Genomic DNA, 14850 nt, shown 5'->3' with positions numbered 1-14850 from the left:
AAGTGAAATGCCAATGGGATGTTTATCCCTGTGTGGAGAGACACTACTGGGACAGGAAAGCCTCTGCTTGGATGGCAGAGATGTTGTCGGATCTTAGAGTCACTTGTGCTTGGCCATTCAAATTAATCAGAGCCGGGAGGTCATAGAATAGTTTGTAAGCATGCCTTACTAATGCCCGTGCCTTTCATAACTGGGCAGGAACTTGTCAATCTTCTGTGATAGCGGGTAGTTTAAAGTCCTAATTGAGTAAAATTTTTATTTTTTATTTTTGACACCAGCCACAAATTCAGGAAAAGTTTGTGGATCTGAGGCTTGTGTCTCTATTAATCTGTTTAGATCTGACAACTGAAGCATTGTTAAGGTTGCAGAAATTTAGTTCCCCAGACAATCAAGAAAAAGCCTTTGCAAATGGGTGCTAGGTAGGCTGCGCTGTTGTGGCCAAGGATGGTTTGTGCAGTTGTTGAATGTCAAGTATGATTTCTAGTTTGGAGTAGATTGTTGTTCCTGGTGTCTAATCCTTGCAACCCCTTGATAAAACAGGCTAGGCTTCTTAAGGTCCCTGGTCAAGCGTGGAGACGGCGCCCCTGAGTCAGCTTGAAGAAGTCACGGAAGTTGAATCTCCGCCCATCAAATCCCCATTGGACCAAGGGACCAAAGTCATTTTTGGAAAATGTGACAGGATAAATTAGGGGTATAGAAAAGAGTAAAAATTGCACTTGTGTTTCTTTTAAAATAAAAAACGGGGGACATGTTGGGAGCCAGAGTGGAATCAAACTGTACCTTGACTTGCATCAGATGATGGCTATATTGTCTTATTGCTTTCTGGCCCTATTCTATGTAAATGACCTGAGAATTAACATATGAATGTAACACCTGGAGGTTCCCTGGGAGAGGAGGAGGGAAGAAAGGGGAGTGGAAAATAAACGCAGCAGTCTCGGCAGTCTTTGCCTGGACTGCAGACATCCTGGACCCGGTGTGTCTGTCTCTCTTCTTTTTCTTCCTAGTCCTTGTCCCCTATTTCAGGAACCCCAATCTGCGAACCCTGGTTTGCTGCCGGTTGGCCCCGGCAATTTCTAACTAGAATATCTGCCCTTTGGTAAATCTTTTAGGTGAGTCAATTTGAAAATTTTAAAAGCATATACATTAGCAGAATGAATCAAAGGCCTTTCTCTAAGAGAAAGAGATGGAATGAGTCACCATTTCCTGAAGTAAAGGAGTTCCAACCTGAAGTCTAAGGGGAATGGCCAAAAGATGTGCAGAGAACGAAAACATTAAGACTAGTTATACACTCTGTCACCTCCTAGAAACAACATTTTACTTGCATTACAATGTAATATGCTCATATTACATTTACTATATACTTATGATATTTACTGCATATGTATGTTTATATTGTATATATACACACATATACGTATTTACATATATTCATCTATATGAGTATATATATGCATATACTTACATATATTTAAAACACATCATTACTTCAAAAAATGTGAAAAGGTATTTAACAAAGTCCAACACACATGCTTGAAAGAAAAGTCTGCAAATTAGGATCAGAAAGAAGGTTCTTGCTATGTGCCTATCATTCATGCTTATATCTTTGCTACATGGGAATTTGAGAGCAAACAGATGTATGTTTGGGGCATATATAGGCTGAAAAGTTCTTGAGACAAAACATGGCTAGAGATGTGGCCCAAGTGGTAAAGGACCAGCATAGCAAGCATGAGACTCTGAGCAGACACCAGACATCAAGAAGCCTAGAAAACACACTGTCACCCAGGGAACAGAAAGCTTACCTATGATGCCTGAGGAGAGGGAGGAAGGGAACTGGGGAGAAGAGGATTTGTTTGTACTGGATGAACATGTTCCTGGCCGTGAGGGAAGTGTGAACACACACCAATATACATACCTAAATATGGCAGCTGACTTTATGTCAATTGTAATTCCAGTGGGGCTATTTAAAAAGATAACTGCCATGTAAAGCAAACCTGAATAGAGGAGCAAAGAACTTTCTCCCAGAATGGGAAATGAAGAGCAGAGAATAAAACTAAACCCGTGCTAATGTTGAAACATTGTACAGTTTTTTTTCCTTCCTTCCTTCCTTCCTTCCTTCCTTCCTTCCTTCCTTCCTTCTTTCCTTCTCCCTCTCATTCTTTTTCTCTTTCCCTTCCTTCTTTTCTTGCATTCTTCCTTCTTTCCTTCTTCAGCACTGAGGATGCAACCCATGGCCTGTGCATGCTAAACAAATGCTATACCACTGAGCTCCACGCCCAGCCCCATGATTTCATCAAGAGTACATGGTTCTGGTGCCTGAGTGCCTCACATGCTGACGCAGGCATTAGCTTTAGATGTTTTCAGGAAATATTTGAGGAAAAGCTAATGTTAAAAAATCAATCACAACATGATATTCTCTACAAAGTAAATGACTTACATGAAAGAGAGAGGAAGGAAGGAAGAGAGAAAGGAAGGAAGGATGGAAGGAAGGAAGGAAGGAAGGAAGGAAGGAAGGAAGGAAGGAAGGAAGGAAAGAAAGAAGCTGTGTCGACTATTGTAATAGATAAGGAAACTGTATATACTATTGTAATAGATTCCAGTCTAGGGATTGAAATACCATCTGTGGAACACATAATCCTATTAATTTGTTTGAAAATGGAAAACGTTTTAGTTTAATTCTCCACTTATGCAGGCATTATCTAGTTTGGCCAGGACTCTCACATTGTCTCTTTAAGCCGAATCAGATTTAAGTAACATAAGTAACAGGATCCTCATGAGCCATAGTTTCAAAATGAGGGGGGAAATGATAGAAAAAAGCATTAAAATAAGCTTCAATTTGCAAACCAAGAATTTCCAACAGCTCAGTGTGATTGTCCAACTGCAAGCTAATTCAATTGGAGAAGGATTTTAAAGTCACTCAAAATACATTTTAGAGAAGGGAACAGAGGTAGGTGCTTTCATTGGAGACAAATGGTCGCTTGCTGTCCCTGTCATGTCTGGGTAGATGACAACAGGACAACTATAGGAGTGCCACACCGGGCTCTTTTGTGTTTAGAGTGGAGTCCTCTTGAGCCAGAGAATTCTTTGCAAGGTGCTTCTTCCCATGGCTTGCTCCCAGTCACTGGTATTTTCTGGTCTCCTCAATCTCATCTTGCTCACAAGAGTTTACAAATACTTCCTTCCCATTCTGCAATACATCCAATCCTGCTGGTGATGGAGGCTTGCCTGGGGAAGCTGCAGAGGGCAGAGGTCACAGCCAAGGTTACCTCCTTCCTTATTCAGTGTCCTTGCTCTTCCTTTTTTTAAAAACAAACAAACAAAAACCAGCCCTGGGGCTTGAACTCAGGGCCTTGGCACTGTCCTTGGGTTTTCTCAAGGCTAGTGCTCCACCCTAGAGCCACAGCACTACTTACAGTTTTTTTTTTCTGTGTATGCTGTACCAAAGAATCGAACCCAGAGCTTCATACTTGCTAGGCGAGCACTCTACCACTAGGCCATGCTCCCATATCCTTCTTAATAGACATGCCTTTTCCTCCTCTGGCTCCATTTACTCTTCCTACTCTCTCCTCCTGTCTACCTCAGCTTGAGCTTACAAGAGTCACAATATCTAGCCGAGAGTCAATAATCCATCTCAGCACTTAAAGTTAACTTCCTTTTCCAGGACCTTTGCTCTTCAATATGAAGACTGGAGCCAAAGGTATAAACAGTAAACATTCTTCAAAAAAGAAAAAGAAAGAAGGTGGAGTGAGGGGGGGCCAGGAAAGCAGGGCTAGAATTTTTGCATCTAGAACTCTCCACAAAACAAGCCAGCATAAATACTTTCAGGACCAAATGAGGATGGATAAATCAGATGAATATTGCAGGTCAAGTAGAACCTGGATAAAGTAGGAAAGCACTTGCTCATCTAAAGTCACAGGACAGTGTTCCCAATTCCATGATTCTTCTATGGAAAAGGAAAATCCAAACATTAATGAAAACATCTATACCAGCACAAAAGACTGCATGGACCTAACAAAACCTGGATATACCTCATAAGCCAGGTATGATACACATGCCTCTCTAGTGACTCGAGAGGCTGAAAGCTAGAGGATCACATAGGCTGAACTGAGATCTAAGCCAGCTTGTGCAATATCTTGAGTCCCTATCTCAAAGGAGAAAGAAAAAAAAAAGAGAAAGGGAGGGAGGGAGGGAGGAAGGAAGGAAGAAAGGACAGGAGGGAGGGAGGACGGAAGGGAAGACGGGAGGAAGGAAGGATGGATCTAAGACATGCTGTACATCAGAGAGTACTCCAGATACTGATTGGCCACACATCCAACATGGACAAATGACTTTATAAAAACCTGAGGGAAGATCTTTAAAAGATCACACCGAAAAACGGCCTGCTTTTACAGTCACATTTCAATCTTGACCGATAGGTTTTAGTTCTAATTTTTGACATTTCCAAATCCATCATTCATACAGCGATTCCAATTTCACATCAAGGACTACTTGCTATGCACACATGGGGTAATTTTACTTTGGTGGGCAGTGTCAGCTGTGAAATACCTCTGTAGATGACAGTCTGGAGAGGACTCGCTGACTCACCCCCACCTAGTTGGCCATTTCACTCTCCATGGCTCAACTAGAACCTTCCCTTGCTTGCTTGTTAAAACTGATCAAAAATAGCCTTAGAAGAAATGAAAGATCCAGAGTCTCTGAGAAATTACAAATAGTTATAACTAGAAAAGAAAAGTGAATCCTTTAAAGCAATGTTCTCCAAACTAAGTAGGGCTAAGGAAGGGTACTTTCATCAGGTTGTTAAGAAAGGAAGATGAAGACAAAAGAAGGGGGCTAGGAATGTTGCTTAATGCTAGAGTGCTTCTCTAGCATGTAGGAAGCCCCAGGTTTGATTCCTCAGTACCACATACACAGAAGCAGTGCTGTGGCTCAAGTGGTAGAGCGCTAGCTTTGAGCAAAAGAAGCTTAGGGACAGGCCCTGAGTTCAAGCCCTAGGGCTGGCCAAGAGGTAGGTGGGGAGAAGAAGAATCCTGTGGCTAAATAAGTTTATTGCAGGCAACCTCACAGCTTTTAACAGGCTGCAGGAATCTTTAAGAAAGAGGACTCTGTACACAGAATTACTTGGACAGAGCAGCAAGGAATCCTGCAGGGTGAGCATGAAGTTCACAGCTTATACCAGAGGCATGCAAATACTCATAAGGCCCAGAGCCCAACTTTCTGAAAGCCTGTTCTCCTGGGGTCCTCCATAGGTAGGTGTAGTCCATGGTGGCACCTTTCCTTTGGTGTCCTGCAGTCCTATGATAAGTATAATAAATTACATTATTGTTTTTAATCAGAAACAGCTGAGTTTGGGCACCATACCTTAAGCCTTTGCTAGTCCAGGGCTAAGCTTGGGATGATTTGACTGAATTGCTTTTCGAAGTAGAAATTCTCCTGGAGCGCTACCTCTTTTTCTGCAAGTCTTATCTAGATTTATTTACCTTAGAGAAGATAACAGGTCTGGAACTTTGAACATTCTTGCAGCTAAAGGAAATAATAGAGTATATGGCACTGATTTACTGTGAGTGTTGTTTGGGTGTCTGTCCCTCTGACCTCTCTGTGTGTGGCCCAGATGGAAGCCTAAGCTTCCCACTGGATTATCCGTAAAAATGCTGGCTGCCACTGTGGCAAACAGAAAACATACAAGTTCTGTCACCACCTGGTCATGTCAGTGTTGCATGGTTGTTCACATGAACCAAAATGCATTTTTCCCCATTATTTTAAAATTGCTTTGACCTCAAAATGATTTGAGCCATCATACAATAAAAATTGCTTCTGCATTCTGAGTTTTATATTAGCTGTTATCTGTTCCTGCAAAGACATTGCATAAATTATTAGGCCTGTAAAAACCCTACCTGACCCTCAATGCTTGCAAATTCAGGAATGATAAAGCTAGGGTGTTCTTTTCTTTTCATTTCTTTTCTTTTTTTGTCATTGTTTTCCTTCTCCTGGTTGCCAGGGCACTCTGGAGTCATGCTTTCTTATGCAAAAGTAGGCAGCAGACATGATTTCCACCTGATTAAACTGAAGCTATCTTGGATTCATAGTGGATTTTTTGGAGACTAAATGCATACTTTCTATTCATAAATTTCTAAGTAGTAAAGAGGCAATACCAACCAGTAAAACAACAAACGTTTCCTGCATTATTTATTAGATCCTGCTTTCACTTGGAACAGAATCCAGTACCTAAAACTGGAAAGCCGAAGTTTAGGTTGCACTGGATGTGTGGGAAAGTTGGAATTTGTGCTAGCACAGTAAGGAGGGAACAAAGGACTTCCCTGAGTTTGCTGGTAGGTGCCTCTGAACCAAGTCGAGCTCCATAGCAACCAAGTCCAGACAGAGTTCCTATGGAAACATGAAAAATTCCCCTGCCAGTGGCAAGAAGGCCATGGTGGGTGGGTACACAGAGGAACACACCAGTTGATTCTTGTCTTTGGTTTGCCTACCACGATTATCTCACTTTTTCCTCCCCTCCTAAAGTTTTGAAATATTTGATAAGATCATATCTATATTGTGAAACAAACATGGGAGATTCAGACAAACCCAGAATTGAGGCTGTAGTTGCCTTGAACCTTTTCTCCTTCCACCCTCGCTTTGCTATCCAAATCTTCCAGAGATGCCCCACTCACCCTGTGCCACAGTTGGATGGCTAACGCCTAGTGCTACTCAGTCTGAAGGATGAGAGTTAGGGGTTTTAAGCGGGAAAATACTCAATGATAAGCTATGGAACAGGCCCTTACATTCTTGTCCAGAAAGAGACAATAACTTATGCTGTGAGCATAGCTTGTCCCCAAAGCCTTTCCTAGTTGACCAGAATGCCCGTTCCCAATATTAATCCCATTTCTGTGGCCAATGCTGCCACAAAATGTGGCTGTTGAAACTACTTTTCCATCCCCTAGACAAAACTGCAGCCAAGCCAGGCACTGGTGCTCACCCCTGTAATCCTAACCACTCAGGAGGCTGAGATCTGATGATCACGGTTCAAAGCCAGCCCAGGCATAAAAGTCCTGAGGCTCTTGTCGTCAATTAACCACTAGAAACCCATAAGTGGTACTATAGCTCAAGGGTGGTATCCTTGAGCTGAAGAGCTCAGGGACAACGTCCAGCCCAGAGTTCAAGAGCCAAGATGGACCAAAACAACAACAACAAAACGAAACTGCAGCCAATATGACCCTGAGTTGGTTTTAGAAGTATTCCAGCTCATGAGGAGGAAGCAAAAATGGGCAGGTCATATCCATGGGAGAACAAGTGTAGAAAATAGAATCTCAGTTAAATGCCAGGGCTATATGTGACAGGAACCAAATAGGAGTGGTGATTTGGGAGCTACAGCTGGTATCACCAGGTTCAAGGGGTCCACAATGCTCCCCAAAGCCAGAAGTCTATCACAGGCATCGAGTCTTCCACTGCCAGGTTGAGGCACCTGGCATGGCTCTGCTCATCCTCTTCTAGCCCAGTCATGGCTTCAGGAATCGCAGCTACTATTTCAAGCGATGACACCCTCTTCAAACTGGGAAGATTTTTGTTAGTCCTGGTCTAATACAAGAGAGAGAGTGTGAGACAGAGAGAGAGAGAGTCAGAGAGACAGAGACAGGGGAGAGACGAGAGATCCAGGCACCGGTGACTCACACCTGTAATCCCAGTTATTCAGGCTGAGATCTGAGGATCTCGGTTCAAAGCCAGCCAGGGCAGGAAAGCTCCTGAGACTCTTATCTCCAATTAACCACCAAAATCCAAAAATGATGCTTTGGCTCAAGTGGTAAAACCCTAACCTTGAGCTGAAGAGCTCAGGGATAGAGCCCAGGCCCAGAGTTCAAGCCTCAGGACCGACAAAAATAGAGAGAGAAAGAGAGGGAAGGAAGAGAGTGAGAGAAATAAAGAAAGATATCAACTAAAGAAGAAAGAGAGAGATGTATTGGTCATGCAGCAAATGGCCTAATGTGGCTCTCCAAAGTGGTACATGTGTTGCATGCATATCTCTTGGAAAGAAAAGAGTAAATGAGCTGCAGCTGTTCGTAAGCCCTTGTCTCACCTATGGGGTTTAAAACCCATTACTAGCCAGGCATGAGGAATTCACACCTATCAGGAGGCTGCTACTTGAGGATCGCAATCAGAAGCTAGACGGAAAGAAGAGTCTGTAGAATCTTATGGCCAAGTAATTAGCAAGAAGCCCAAAGTGGAGGTGTGGCTCAAATGATAGAGCTCTAGCCATGATTGAAAAAGCTTCGAGTGCAAGACCCCAAGTTCAAGCCCCAGTGCTAACAGAAGAAAAAAAAATGGATATTCAAATAAAGGCAAGAACTCATCTGCAGAACTTTTGTTTCATAGAAACACCAACCACAGTTTCAGCTACTTATTTGCCCATGGCCAGCTTAGTTTTACTTAAAGTTGGCCAAGTTAGAAATCAGCTGTGAATATTTATTCCTTGCTCTGGTAATCGATTGTCACTCCTTCCGCGAACAACAGGAAATCATATACAGTTGAGTGTGGGGGAGTTAAGGCTTCTCATTTACAGTTCCAGAGTTCTCTTAAGGAGTGTGCCAACAACCGGCAGGGCACATCCATGAGAATCAATCATACACCATCACAGCCGGCCTCCAAGGAAGCGATGGGATGACCCAGTCCTTACGCTTTCCCTCTGTATCCCTTTTAAGTCACACAGACTCCATGCTCCATTAGAACTTCCACTCCAAGTGAACATTGGACATCTAGCTAATCGAAAATAGAGTATCACACTTCAGTCTAATCCAGAAGGAGCAATTGTCTCAAAAGTTCTTCCCAGTAGCATCCATCAGAGGAAGATAAAACAACTGGACCAAAGAGAATAGGAACTGGCCTGGAGAAGGGTCCCCTGGACTTTTTCTTTGTCCATTTGTGATTCTGCTGCTTTCAATAGCCAGCTTGCTCTGTCATCAGCCAAGATGAAGCCAAGGCCAACCAAGAACGAATAGTTAGCTGGCCTTGTCTCTGGATTTCCTGGTCCCTCCCACAGATGCATAGCTGCCAACTTCCCACTCTTGGCTTCCAAGTGCCATGTAACTTAATCTATAGGCAACCTCCATGGGGCTAAGAGGTCAGATTCCAAAGATGTGCTTGGAAAGCAGTTGTACTCCCCCCTCCCTCCCCATACTGTTGTAGATAATGGTTCCGTTCGTTGGGATGGCTTCAAAGAGTCACTTATTGTAAAATGCAGTACCATAACACTCTCCCCTCACTCCCCTGGGTCATTGCATCTACATTTCACTGCGGCTAAAAGATTCCTGCACAACTTACTCTTTGCACAGTGCTCCCAGAGGGGCAGTAGAGAAGAGAAACTTCCCTGTCTCCAACTCAGTCCTGGAGCTCTGAGCAGCTGAGGTCTTGGGAAATGAGTGAATGGCTGTCCATGAGTTGAGAGGAAGGGATTGGGGATTGAAGGGCCTATATCTCCTGCTGTCTTTGTCCCTGGCCATATTTCAGCTTCAACTTGTCTGCTTTACAGGTCACCAAGAGTCTATCTCTCTCCTCTTCTACCATCACCAGTTGTGTTTAATCAGTCTTCCTATAGTTTGCCAAAGGACATACAATTTCATTTTACTTTTTGTTCTTTATACAAAAGATAAGTGGCTACAAAATATGAATTTTTAGAAATATCAATATTGCTAGTAATTAAGGACATGCAAAAGAAAACAACACTTAGTGGGCATTATTACGTATCACCAGTTGGCACAGAAGTTATTGTAACCAATCTGGATAATAATTTGACAGTTTATCACAGAACACATAACTATGTGGCTAGGATGGTGTTTGTCTCCCAATATTTTTCAGCCACTTCACACAGTACTTGCTGCTTGGTGAAGCCACACAATTATGTTCAGACCCATGGGTGTAAGAGGAAGGAAATGCTCCATTTTAAGAGTCAGCTGCCTCTGCTGTATGTACATGTGAAATGTGAGCCACACCAATGGTTTCCATGAGATAGACCCTCTCTCTCTCTCTCTCCCTCTCTCTCTCTCCCTCTCTCTCTCTCTCTCTCTCTCCCTCTCTCTCTCTCCCTCTCTCTCTCTCTCTCTCTCTCTCTCTCTCTCTCTCTCTCTCTCTCTCTCTCTCTCTCTCTCTCTCTCTCTCTCTCTCTCTCTCTCTCTGCTCTGTGATGTAGCTGGAAGTTTAGAAGGGCTGAGATGGAAGGAAGATCCCCCAAAGTTCCCCCTCTGGACCTGAAATGTTCCTGTGCTGCCAGTGTGACCTCGCTCTGAAGAACACAGAGCTCCCGGCCTCACCAGGCAATGTGGAAGAGGTAAGCATAATCTGCTGGTACTCACGGCCCTTTTAATTACTCTGAAGGTCTTTGAAAAAATTCAATGTGAAAAGAACAAAAATATGTTCATTGATTAAAGTCATTATCAAAAAGACAGAATGGGAATGAGAATGGCAGTGTCTAGGGAGCAAAAGCAAAGCCTGGAGTTCAATGCCCTGTCACCACAAACCATGAGAAAGAAGAGAAGGGAAGAGAAAGAAGAGAGTTAAGCTTTAGATCTACAGATCATAGCTTCGGATTTGAGAATGAATAAAATTTCATCACATTGTTTTTGTGAAGATGAAATTTATCCAATAACTTTTTCGATTTGGTGGGAGAGGGAGTCCCTGGGTCTTGAACTCAGGGTCACATGATCACTAACCAGGTATTCTACCGTATGAGCCACACCTGGCCTTTTTGTTCTTTTCAATTTTCAGGAAAAGTCTGTCACTTTTGACCAAGCCAACCTCACGCTGTGGAGTATGAACCTTCTAGGTCCACTTTCCCAGAACAGGGGTTAAAGGCATGTGCCACCACACCCAACTTACTATTAGATAGGATGTAGATAACTCTTTTCCTGGTATAGCCTGAAACCACCATCTCCAATTTTCAGCTTTAAGTAAGTGTGATTAAAGCTACAACCTAGCACACCCAGCTTCCTCCACATTCTTTACAGTATAGCTCTAAAGTCCTCAAACCAGAATGCAGTTAAGAAATTCTTTTATGTAACTGCAATCCCTTTGTATATCACTTTTATAATACCAATAATTTTTTTAAGAGAATTCTTGAAGGGAAGTGGAGCTGTGGCTCCACTAGGCGTGAACTCAAAAATCCAGGAACAGTGCTCAGTCCCTGAATTGAAGCCTTGGGACTGGCATGGAAAAAGAAAAGAAAAGAAAAGAAAAATCTGACAATATATTGTGTGGACAAGACTTAAATAACCTTTAGTTCATTAACTTTTCTGCTTTAAAAAAAATACATTTATCTAATTCTCCATTTAGAATCAATACCAGTACCATTCCCCCCACCCACAAAATAGCCAATCAGATTGAAAGAGTTATTTAAGGTCTAAAGACTTAGTTTCCTCATAGAAAAGTCTAAAAACAAATTAATAAGATAATGTATGCTTGACATCTAGCAAGCATGCAATAAAGTTAACTGTTACTTTTTACTTAAAAAATTTCTTGAGGCAAATTCTTGGAGGACAAGAAACGTATCTACCCAGCAGTGTAGATCCAGCCCACTGGTTTTTTCATATTGCAGACACACAATAAATGCATGCCAAATTCTATCAAAAGGAACCTCTTGTGTTGAATCCAATTTTCTGTATGAAGAAGAGAAAGAGATGCCCCATTATAAAGAAATGCTGAATTCTTCTGCACAGAAAAGCTGAATAGAAACACGTATTCTTTCCAAGCCTATGTTGTGCTCCGCTGTGCAATCAGTACCCGGGTACCTTCCGAGCTTCCCCTCCATTCAGAAAAAAATGTTGTTCCAGATCCTTCCACTGGGCTGCCTGGCCAGGGCTGCCCCAGATCACTTTCTTCCCTGCTTAAGGCCATATGCTGTGGACCAGCAGCCAAATTGTTAGAAATGTCTGAGGCAAGAGATGAGGCCTAGAAAAGATGGTGCCTCAGCATCTATACCCTTGATACTGATCTGACTAAAAGCGACTTAGTATTCTCATCTCCAAAGCTGGGCTGGGCTGGGGGAGGAGGAGAACTCAAAGTAAATGCCAACAGCTGAGAGAGATGCAGCCAGCCAGGAGAGGCGACTGGTGACCGGAGACTCAGGCTTTGGGTGTGTGACTCACTGTGTGTGTGAAAGCTTTCTGTTAACCTTAAAGAAGCGTTGCAAGTACAGGTATTTATAGGAAAGCATCCTTTTTCCACTTCCACACAAATGAACAAGAAAAAGCAAAACTAAAATGCTAGTCCAAGCTCTGTGGCATCTGTGGCTCATGCCTGTAATCCTAGCTACTCAGGAGGCTGAGATCTGAAGATCGCGGTTCAAAGCCAGTCCAGGCACAAAAAGTCCATGAGACTCTTATCTCCAATTAAGCACCGGAAAACTAGAAGTGGTGCTGTGGCCCAAGTGGTGGAATGCTAGCCTTGAGCTGAAGAGCTAAGGGACAACGCCCAGGCCCAGAGTTCAAATCCTATGACAGACAAAAAAAATGCAAATCCACTTGCCACTCCTTTTGGTGCCTAGAAACAGTTAAAATTCCTGGAAAACAAAAACAAAACAAAACATGAAATCACAACTCAGAATTCTATGTTCTGTCTCTCCCCTCTATATCCATGCCATAGGAGTGCCAGCTGCTCAGAACACATAAGAAGAACCACCACCAGCCACCTCCAAGGACAAAGAAGTGAACAGGGAAGAGATAAAGTTGGCCTCTGAAGCTTCAGTAAAGAAATTGACCATACAGATAAGAAATGCAAAATAGCCAGAAAGAGAACAAAAAGCCCCTAGGCTAGAGAGAGTAGATACTAAGTTGATTAAATATATTAACATATCTAAAGAAAAAGAAAGCATATCTGTCTCTGGAGGCAGCAGATCTGCTAAGATTGCTTAGGAAAAAGAAAATTAGGAGCAAAAGCTAAATGTGTCTCTGGGAAGGTACCACATATATAGAAAAAAGCCGGAAGTGGGGCTGAGGCTCAAGTAGTAGAGCTCTAGCCTTGAGAAAGCCCAAGGACAGTGCTCAGGCCCTGAGTTCAAGCCGAGGACTGGCAAAATAATAATAATAATAATAATAATAATAATAATAATGTCACCTAAAGCACCTTTAGTCCCCTGAAGATTACCAGACTGCCCTAGCCAGGCCTCTCAACCCCAGCAAAGAGGCTTCAGCCTCACTTTCTCCCATTAGCCTGGGAGATTAGGTTATGATTATTCTCAAGGATGTTTGTAAATATGTCATTATTTTTCCTATTCTGCATCATTATTAATAAAAAAGCAAGCAAACTGGAAAAAAATGGCACAAGATATGAACTCAATGGTATTGTTATTTTCTGCTGGTGGGTAAATAAATCGGAAACACTCCAAAGTTGTAACAATACATACACTTCTGACCAGTTGTTCTCTAGGACTCTCATTTTACCTAATTAAGGATATGAACAACTAGTTCTTAGTAGAGATGACTTAGAAATCATGATGATATTCCACATTTGGGACTGATTAAAGAAATATCTCTAATCTAATACTATACTATCCTTTGCAATATGTCACAGAAGTACATTTGCTGGCTGGAGGAGCCACTCACAGTATACTTCATTTTCTTTTTCTTTCTTTGTTTTTGACAACCCTGGGGCTCGAACTGAGGGCCTGAGCACTGTCCTTGGGCTTTCTCAAGGCTAGAGCTCTACCATTTGAGCCACAGCACCATTTCTGGCTTTTTTTCTATTTATGTCATACCAAGGAGTTGAACCCAGGTCTTCGTGCATGCTAGGCAAGCACTCTATCGATAGGCCAGACTCCTGGCCCCTCTTTACCTTTTTCTTTTTCTTTCTTTCTTTTTTCTTATTTAATTACATACTGTATTTTTGTTTTCTATGTCATTGATTATTGCAGTAGTACTGGTTTTGCATCAGAGCTGAGAGTCAGCCCATTGGCATGAAGAATAGAATCTAAAGGTTGAAAGGAAGTTGAAACATGAACAAATCCATGTGATATAAAAGCAGTCCCAAATGGCACAGATAAGTTATCTTGAGGCACCTAGCCGGGGCTGGTGAAAACAGTACTAAAAGCTTCAATCTGTGCCGCATTCCTGCTACTGTAGCAAAAGCCCCTCTCCATGCTTCCGCATGTCAACTGGGAAAGGGAAGGTGCTCCTCCAGCTGTTTGTTCAACTGAGATAATGGAGTAAAATTGCTTCTCATGATCTCCTCATGACGTATACACAATAGTAAGGCACCTCAACTATTAAATAAATCCCATACAATATCAAACTTCTCTCAAAACAACAAATTGGTGACATGAGGAGCAAGAGAAGAGGGAAGGTGACAATAAAAGTAAAGTTCTACTGTGTAATTCAGATTGATTGATTGATTTTGCCAGTCCTGGGCTTGAACTCAGGGCCTGAGCACTGTCCTTGGACTTTCTCAAGGCTAGAGCTCTACCACTTGAGCCTCAGCACCACTTCCGGCTTTTTTCTATGTATGTGGTACCAAGGAATCGAACCTGGGTCTTCATACATGCTAGGCAAGCACTCTACCTCTAGGCCAAACTCCCAGCCCTCAGATTCATTTTTATCATTTCTTTTATTCAGAGACCTTGTACTTGATGGTAAGACTGGCGCTCTAGTATCTAAGCAATGCCTCCAGCCCAATTTTTTGTTGTTGTTTTTTTTAATTTTTTTGTGGATTATTCGTTATTACTTTAAATTGGGAAAAATTGTATTTATCTTTTCTGGGGGATTTTTAGTCTTTGTACAATTAATTTTTTATTTATCTCAAGTATTTATAAAAAGTATTTCAATTCAACATGTCAATTTGTGACTATAATGCACTTGATCAGTGTCGCCCTTTCATCATTTCCCC

General features: G+C 42.3%; 1 protein-coding gene across 1 annotated transcript in view; it reads right to left on the bottom strand.

Annotated features, from left to right (window-relative positions):
• The window catches only part of Megf10 (multiple EGF like domains 10), a 147359-nt gene that overhangs the window by 85511 nt on the left and 46998 nt on the right, over positions 1–14850 (bottom strand). The window lies entirely within an intron of this gene.

The sequence above is a fragment of the Megascapheus bottae genome, chromosome 10 (assembly GCF_031878675.1).
Source record: "Megascapheus bottae isolate mThoBot1 chromosome 10, mThoBot2.hap1, whole genome shotgun sequence".
NCBI lineage: Eukaryota > Metazoa > Chordata > Mammalia > Rodentia > Geomyidae > Megascapheus > Megascapheus bottae.
The sequence above is the reverse complement of the archived record's forward strand: the minus strand, read 5'-3'. Positions and strand labels throughout refer to the sequence as shown.